Raw genomic sequence first — 9,443 nt, forward strand, 5'->3', positions numbered from 1 at the left:
GCCTCAGTTATATATTTGACCAGATGTAGCTTTGGACTGTAAACATCCAAGCCTTCCTATTGAACCAGAGTCCCCAGTACAGATTCTCACTTCTCTCTTGGTGAGTTTTGATTTACTGCTAGTTAACTTTGATGAATTTAAATTCCATCATAGATTTACAGGGTCCTACAAAAAATAAGAAAAATCAACCCATCTTCAAGAAACAAAGCATTTGGGGCTGGACGAGTGGCTCAGTTGGTTAAGAGTTAGCTTAAGAGAGTGAGCTCTGAGCAACAGGGTCACTGGTTCAATTCCCACATGGGCCAGTGACACTGTGTCGGAGCTGAGTGGCCACCGAGCAGCCAACAGGTGGCAGGATGGCTCAGCTGGTGAGAGCATGTGCTCCTAACGATATAACTTGATGGTGGGCCAAGCCTGCCCGCAGCTAAAACTGAACTTGGCACCTTAAACTGAGCTGCCGCCTGGATGGCTCAGTGGATAAAGCAAGCACTCTTAACAAGGCTGCCAGTTTGACTCCCGCATGGGATGGTGGCTACGCCCACCCGCAATTAAGATTGTAACACAGCACCTTGAGCTTAGAGGCCACGAGATACAGATGGGCAGCCAGATGGCGACTGGTGCCCTCCACAACTAAGACTGAAGAACAACTTGACTGGTCCCACTCCCCAATTCCCCAACACTGTTCCCCTCCCCCAATTCCCCAATTAAAAAAAAGAAAGAAACAAAGCATTTAACAAATCCAGATTCGAGATGATCAAGATGTTGGAATTCACAGACAGGGAATTTAAGATAACCATAATTAAAATGTTAAGAGATCTAGTGGAATAAATTGACAATAAGTATTACAGAAGGGGCATTTCATTAGAAAGATGGAAACTATAAAACCATCAAGTGGAAATGCTAGAAATAAAAAACGAGACCGGAGATGAAAAATGTTTTAAATAAGCTTACTAGCAGCATGGAAACTACAAAGGAAAGAATCAGTGGACTTGAAAATAAGTTAATAGGAATCATACAAACTGAAACACAAAGAGAAAAACAACTGTGGGGTGATAACAAACTAATGTACATGTAATTGGAGTCCTAGATGAAGAGTGAGAAAATAGTAGAAGAATATTTGAAGAGATCATGGCTGTTAAGACAGGATTGTAATGGTGGCACTAAATCTTCTATTTTTGAGATTTGGACTTCTGGTATAATTCAAATTAATAAGTGCAATTTAGCTTGGGAATTTTTGAAAACTTTCTGTTTTTTCTTTGCCTCTTAATGAATGGCTCTGCTTCTTACACATTTACTGTGCATACCAGTTTCACTGTTTCTGTTTACCAGTGCAGGCCCTGTGATTTGGGAGAGGTTTGCATCTGTATGGGATCCACTCTCCTGGCTCCAATTTAAATCTACATAACATATGCAAAGGTTGCAATAACCAGCTTTACTGCACTTTCCCCCACCCCCAACTACAGACCAAAGCAATTTACATACTGGTTAGAAAATGCAAAACTTGAGACCAAACAAAGACTCCAGGCAGTAGTTTGCAGTAGTTTCCTGCAGAATCTGCCCAACCATCCCTTCTCTTTAATAAATCTATGTTTCTATATTTCTCCCTGACTTGAATTCTTTCATGGCCCACAAGCGAGTAGACACAACAATGGCCAAGAATTTTCCAAAATTAATGAAAGAATACAAGCCAGAGATTCAAGAGGGTGGGGAAAGCCCTAAGAACACCATTGTCAAACTGCTGAGAACCAAAGTTAAAGGAAAAATCTTGAAGGCAATCAGAGAGGGGAAATAGTTACATATAGTTTCAGCACCGCAACCTGGCAGGGCAACTGTTTGGTCAATATAAGTCAAGCAGCAACTGTGACTGGCAATCTGACCCCCTGCTGGGTTTCTCATTTTTGTCCACATCCCATGAAAACAGAAAAACTCATGTGGACTTAGCCTGATATCTCCAGGTTTGGATCTTCTCCAGGGCCTGGCCCCTTAATGGTCTTCACATCTTATTTTGTAAATACCAAGACCTTGGCTTACAACAACAATAAAATGAAGGCTTCCCTGAGCCCAGGCTTTGCTGGCTCCAAAATGAGTGGGAGGCTTAGTTCTGTTTCTTTTAGTTAGGTTTATACAGTGCTTTTTAGGATTCTAGTTCATGGAGTTCATGGTTCTGTGGACCCTGAGAGGAAAGATTCATTTCATTTGAACCCCAGGAATGAATTTGTCTGCTGAGATGGACTTTCCATGATCCATGAGGGCCCAAATTTTGTGAATAATAGGAGTGTCGATGAAAACTATCCAGCCTAAGAGAAAGCTTATAAGTTTATTTGAGCCAAACTGACGACACTTGCCAGGAAGCAAAGTCTCAATGGATTGAGAGAACGCTATGGAAAATGGCCGTTTTGCAACTTATTTTATACATTAGAATCAAAGGAGGAGGGTTACATGAAATCCATTGGTTGTAGATTAAAAGGGTGGGAGAAAGCAAAGCGGGAAATCTCTGGGATTGGATAAAAAGTAAAATGGAGAGACACACACATCTTTTACATTGGTGGGCACAGCATCGTTTATAGCATTTTACAGCACATATAGTATTTGGGGAACAGGATAACAATGAAGGATTTTGTAGTTTCCTGCTCTGATGTGGTAGGTTGTGCCCCCTGGGGGATCTGGACAAAGGGATTACTCTGATATTGCAAGGGTATGTTATCTTAGATGCAAAAAAGACTGATAGACAGGCTTAAAGTAAAGATTGACCTTTGTCAAGGAAGCTACAGGCCAAGGATGTGACTTCCTGCCATGGCCCACCTTAGTTAGGAATTTTTATGTTCACACCATCTTTTGTGGTTATTTTCAGTCTCCTGAGATTGTCAAGTTTAACATGTGGCCCCTTTTCCGTCCACAGGAGTTTAGTGGCCATTTGCTGACAGGGGCTCCTTATGTGCTTAGTACAAGAACCCCAAATTGATATTCCCATATTATATCCCTGCTTGTTTACACTGTTTGAGTCAACCAGTGCAGGAAGACCCTGGTTTTGTCTTTCTACCGGTAGACTGAGACCTGTCCTGTCCAATTAGAACTACAAAAATTGTGTCATTGTTTGTTTCTATACTGAGCAATCAAAACTACAGATTTGGACTGCACAACTTGTAAACCTCATTTGCTCCTTTTGCTCAAATAAATGCTTTTTTATTTTTCCTTTTTTAAAAGATTTTTATTGGGAAATTGGGGTAGGGGAACAGACAAGTTGCTGCCCTTTTGTCCTTCAATCTAGTTGTGAAGGACGCTGCTTCACTGGGCCATGTTCATGTCATCATTGCACTCTTCCCAGGTGAGGCATTCGCTCGCTGGCCATTGGATGGCCGCTCACGGCGGCTCACAGCAGCTCACAAAAGCGCACGCCAGCTGCCGGCCAGACCACTACAGCCCACTGCAGCAGGGGCTGCAGTCTACGCCATCGCCGGAGATTCACGGCAGCCCAACTCCAGGTCGAGCTGTTGTTCACCACCTTAACATCAGAAACTGTAGAGGGTGCAGCATCACTGGCCCTTGTGGGATCGGAATTGGGGCCCTGCTGCTCAGAGCTCGCCCTCCCAAGCCAACTCTTAACCAACTGAGCCACTCAGTTGGCCCTGCTTTTTTATTCTTTATTACAGACTAAAATTAATTTTGGTTTACAGTTCACCAGTGAGAGTTGATTGCTTCCTCCAATTTCTTTAGCTACAGAGGAAATGTCAGTGTACATGGTTGTCCACTAGAGGGTGATATGAGCCTTAACTTCTTTAAACATGAAATTGAACCAGATTCTATCACAAATATATTAGTATATCAGGGGAAATAGTAATGAATGAACTCTAAAACAACGAAAATTTAACTTATTTTCATATTACCTTTTGGTCTGTGCTATGGTTGGGACATACTTAACATTTTCTAAAAATACACATTAATAGGAGAAAAATCAAGCCTGATTCTAAAATTCATATAGAAATGTAAGAGATCCAGAATGTCCAAAATAATCTTGAAAAAACAAAGTGGGAGGACTCAAACTTCCTGATTTCAAAACTTACTACAAGCCTACAGTTATCAAGACTTTGTGGTGCTGCCATAAAAATAGACATATAAATCAATGGAAAATAGAATTTAGAGTTCAAAAGTAAACGCTTACATGTATAACCAGTTAGTTTTCAACAAGGATGCCAAGGTATTTCAGTGGGAAGGAGCATTCTTTTCCATAAATGGTGCAGGGACAACTGGATATACACATACAAAAGAATGAAATTGAACCCCTCTGCAAATTGGACCCATATGCAAAAAGTAACATAAAATGGATCAAAGGCCTAAATATAACAGCTAAAACTATAAGACCTGTAGGAGAAAACATAGGTGTTAAGTCTTCATGACTTGCAGTTAGGCAATGTTTCTTAGATATATCACCAAAAGTATAAGTCCCCAATACACAAAAGTCGATAAATTGGACTTCCATAAAAATTAAAAACCTTTGTGTATTCAAAGACATTATCAAGAAAGTGAAAAAACATCCCACAGTATGTGAGGAAATATTTGGAAGTCGTATTTGATAAGGGTATAGTATCCATAATATGGAAAGAACTCTTCAACTGAACAATAAAAAAACAAATAACCCCATTAAAAAATGAGCGAAGTATTTAAATAGGCACCTCCAAAGAAGATTTACAAATGCCAAGTAATCACATAAAAATATGTTTGATATCATTAGGCATTAGGGAAATGCAAATCAAAACCATAATAGGACATACCTATTAGAATGGCTACAATAAAAAAGACAATAGTAAGTGTTGTCAAGGACATGGAGAAATTGGAACCCTCAAACCTTCCCGGTAGAATGTGAAATGGTGCAGCCACTTTGAAAACCAGTTTGGCAGTTCTTCAAAAGTTAAATATAGTTACCATATGACCCAGGAAATCCATTCTCAGCTATATATTTAGAAAATTTAAAACATATGTTCACACTAAAACATGAATATGTATGTTCATAACAGCACCGTCGATGATAAGTAAAAAATGGAAAAAGCGTTGTAGAGACCCAGGCCCAGACCCTAGGCTAAGCAAGCTCATTTCGGAGAGTAGCCCTGCCCAGAGGAATTTAAAAACTCCTGCTTCAGCAAAAAAAATAACAAATTGTCTTGTCAAGAAAGTAGAAGAAGGGCCGGCCGAGTGGTGCGATGGTTAAGAACTGGCTTGGGACGCCAGCTCTGAGCAACAGGGTCCCGGTTCGGATCCCACATATGAGGGCCAGTGACACTGCGCCCTCTACAGCTAAGATGGTGAACAACAGCTCGACCTGGAGCTGGGCTGCCGTGAGTCGCCGGCGACGGTGTAGGCTGCAGCCCCTGTGGCAGTGGGTTGCCATGGGCTACCGTGTGTAGCCAGCCGCCACAGTGAGCGGCTGTCCAGAAGCCAGCGACTGATCTGCCTCGCCCGGGAAGAGCGCAATGATGGTGCCAACTTGGGCCAGTGAAGCAACGTCCTCCACAACTAGACTGAAGAGCAAAACAACAGCAACTTGTCTGTTCCCCTCCCCCCAATTCCCCAGCGCTGTTCCCATCCCCCAAATTCCCCAGTAAAAATCTTAAAAAAAAAAAAAGTAGAAGAAGATAAGCAAAGTATATGGCTTGTTAGGAAAAGGTAAACAAGTCATGTTTTATATCCTGTTAAGAAGATAAGTGAGTTATGTTTTATGGCTCGTTAAAAATAATAACCTATGTTTTATAGTTTGTTAAAATAAGATAAACTAACCATTTTTCCTTTTACACACTAACCGGTTTTCTTTGCTTCTGTATCCAGCTTCAGCTATAAATTCCTCACCCACCAAAACTTAGGGGCTGATCTCTCCTCTTGCAGAGAGAGAGAGAGACAGTCACCAGGCTTGGCTAACAAAGTCTCTGGAATGAAAACCTTTTGTCTAAGTTTTGTTAAGGAGCGGTGACCCCAACAGCGTCAGCTCTCTTTCTCTCCTCTAGCTCTTTTCTCCTTTCTCTCTTTTCCTGAGCTCTTTTAACCTTCTGGTGAGGTTGGTTGGGCCCAATGAATCCCATAAACCATTGTTCTAGCTTCTTTTTGCTGTCCAGTTGAGCTCTCTGGTCTAACATTCAGAAGGTTCAGATTAAGGTCAGAGTTATCATAAAAAGTGAGGCAATCACTTAGCTTTCTTTAATTCTAGGTCCTCAGGCCTGCCTTTAACTTGGGCGAAAGGAGTTCCCCCTGTGATACAGTGCAGCATAACAGGAACTAAACTGGGGCTTAGAGCCACATCTTCACAGCATTAAGTCATTTACAAATGCATACAAGAATGTCCATCTCATAGTGCTACCATGAGGAGTAAATGAGGCAAGTATGTGAAGATCTTGGCACAAAATACTGATGCATTGCCCGATGTTTTCTGTTAATGGAAATGACACTTTATCAGAAATCAAACAGTAGATTTGTTCTGCTGTTGATTGGCTGTGTCAGCCTGAGGCCAGAAACTTTGCCTGTCTTAGCTACCTCTGTATCTCCAGCACCTAAAAGGTGCCTTGCACAAAGTAGGTGCTAAGTTAATATGAATGAATGAATGAAATGCATGAAAAACATTTGCTGAATGATCTACTCATCTCTTCCTCATTACCTAACAGCTCCTTCCATGTACTTGGCGTTCAGAACATGTTTGATGAACCAAATTTATATTTGAACATGTCGGTGGTGTGCTTACCCTTTCCTAAATCCAATGTCACCCTTTCCTAACCGGTGTTCTTTGGTTCCACTGAACTGCTTTGTGAGGTTCTGAGCTGTACAGGAGAAATGCTGGGCTTTAATTCAGAAGAATATGGGGTTGTTTCTTGGGTTTGTCACAATAATTACAACAAACATTTTTTTAAGCATAGATTGTGACGAGCCCTAAGCTAAACATTTTACACACATTGTCTTAGCTCATTCCAACCTTTCTATTATGAGGCATGCACTATAATTATTCCATTTTACAGACAAGAAAGCGATGACTTGGAGAGGATAGAATCTTGTCCAAAAGTATACACTTAGTCAGTGGCAGAGCCAAGATGTAAATCCAGATTTAATTCCAGCTTCCATTTGACTGACCATTTGAACTATTTCAAGCTTTGGGACATTAGCCACTAAACCCTCATGACCCTTTCCTTACCTTTAAACTAACTAAAATACCTGCTCTGCCTAACTGAGTTGATTATTTCATTGAATTTGGAAAATATATGTGAAACTATTTTAAGAAGTGAAAACCGCAAAATTAATGTAAACATTATTATAATATATAACTTATCGACACTTTTTAATTTTTTAGTCCTATGAAATTGTATTTGTTAGGTGGACACATTTAGATATACTAGGCATTTACAATCTCAACACCATGTATTTAAGATTCAAAACTATGTTTGAGAATCAGATATTTCGTATGTGCCATAATGTAACTGTTTTTTCCCTATAAAAATGTTGAAGACATGACTCAAATGTGAATATACATATTTCCTAAGAGCTTATTATGAAAGCCCCAAATTAATTATAACAAGACCTCACCAGCCTGTTCCACATTGGTTTCCCACTAACTTGTCCTGAATTAGGAACCTGATGTGCAGTCTTGACCCAGGGAGCTCTGGGATGCGCTTGGAAAATGGTAAGCATTACATTAATTGAGGCAATCTATAGTTCTACCATAGAGATTGGGTTTGACTTGTAAATTCAGGGAAACAACTGGTTTGACTCAGCTGTTTGACTATGTTCACAGTTCATTTTATTAGAAGCAAACATATTGATATGTGAATTCTATGTAAACTATTGTTGACGGAAAACATCCAGCCTAAGAGAAAACGTATATAAGAGTTTATCTGAGCCAAACTGTCGACAATTGCAAGGAAGCAAAGTCTGAACGGATTGAGAAAATGCTCCATGAAATGGCGGTTTGCAGCTTATTTTATACATAAAATCAAAGGAGGAAGGTTACATGAAATCCATTGGTGATAGATTAAGGGAGTGGGAGAAAGCAAAGCGGGGAAATCTCGGATTGGATAACAGTAAATTGGAGAGACAGATACTTGTTTTACACAGGTGGGTGCAGGATAGCTAACAGTTCACTTTTTACAGCAGGTAGAGATGGTAATCAGGAGACAAGCATAATAATGAGGAATTTTGCAGTTTCCAGCTCTGGCCCAGAAAAAAGATTACTGACATTCCAAAGATGTTATCTTAGGTGCAAAAAGACAACAGACAGGCCCACTGAAAAGGCACAGGTTAACTTTATGAAGGAAGCTAAAGATGTGATTTTCCACCGTGGCCCACTTAGTTATGAATTTTTTTATGCTCACACCATCTTATGTGGTTATTTTCAGTCTCCTGAGCTTGTCAGGTTAATATGTGGCCCCTTTTTCATCCACACTATGTTTATTGCATTTCTTATTAGGAAGTATCTAAATGGGCCATCAGTTCACACAACCTAATAGCTTTAGTTGTTCTTTTTATTTTGTTCCTGTAGTTTGAGTTTCCATGTTTTGTATATGTCTGTTCATGGTGAATGGTATTGTACTCGGGCCCTATCTCTTGAGACCCAGGACAAGTTCTTCCTCTACACAGTAAGTGTGTGCTCTACACTACTCACTACAAACAAAGAGGGAATTGACAGGCTACGGAGGGGTTAGAGAATTTAGGTAAACTTAGTTTATCATGGCAGGCCTTCTGGCAACTACAACACACTCCTTTCTGCATCAGGGCCCTGAAGCTTTGCCCTGCTGCACTGAAACCCCCCAGGGTCAAGGCTCATGACTTCCTTATAACCACAATGTCCCTAGTCTTCCTGCAGTTACTGACACACATAGTAAGTGCTCAATGTGTGTGAGTGTGTGTGTGTGTGAGTGAGTGAATGTGTGTGTGTGTATGAGTGAGTGAATGTGTGTGTGTGAGTGTGTGAGTGAGTGAATGTGTGTGAGTGTGTGTGTGTGTATGAGTGAGTGAATATGTGTGTGTGTGAGTGAGTGAATGTGTGTGTGTGTGTGAGTGAGTGAATGTGAGTGTGTGTGTGTGAGTGAATGTGTGGTGTGTATGAGTGAGTGAATGTGTGTGTGAGTGTGTGTGTGTATGTGAGTGTGTGTGTGTGAGTGTGTGTGTGTATGTGAGTGTGTGTGTGTGTGAGTGAGTGTGTGTGAGTGAGTGAATGTGTGAGTGAATGTGTGTGTGAGTGCGAGTGTGTGTGTGTGAGTGAATGTGTGTGTGAGTGTGTGTGTATGTGAGTGTGTGTGAGTGTGTGTGAGTGAGTGAATGTGTGAGTGTGAGTGAATGTGTGTGTGAGTGCGAGTGTGTGTGTGTGAGTGAATGTGTGTGTGAGTGTGAGTGTGTGTGTGTGAGTGAATGTGTGTGTGAATGTGTGTGTATGAGTGAGTGAATGTGTGAGTGTGTATGTGTGTGTATGTGTGTGT

Source organism: Hipposideros armiger, unplaced genomic scaffold (assembly GCF_001890085.2).
Source record: "Hipposideros armiger isolate ML-2016 unplaced genomic scaffold, ASM189008v1 scaffold_1053, whole genome shotgun sequence".
Lineage (NCBI taxonomy): Eukaryota > Metazoa > Chordata > Mammalia > Chiroptera > Hipposideridae > Hipposideros > Hipposideros armiger.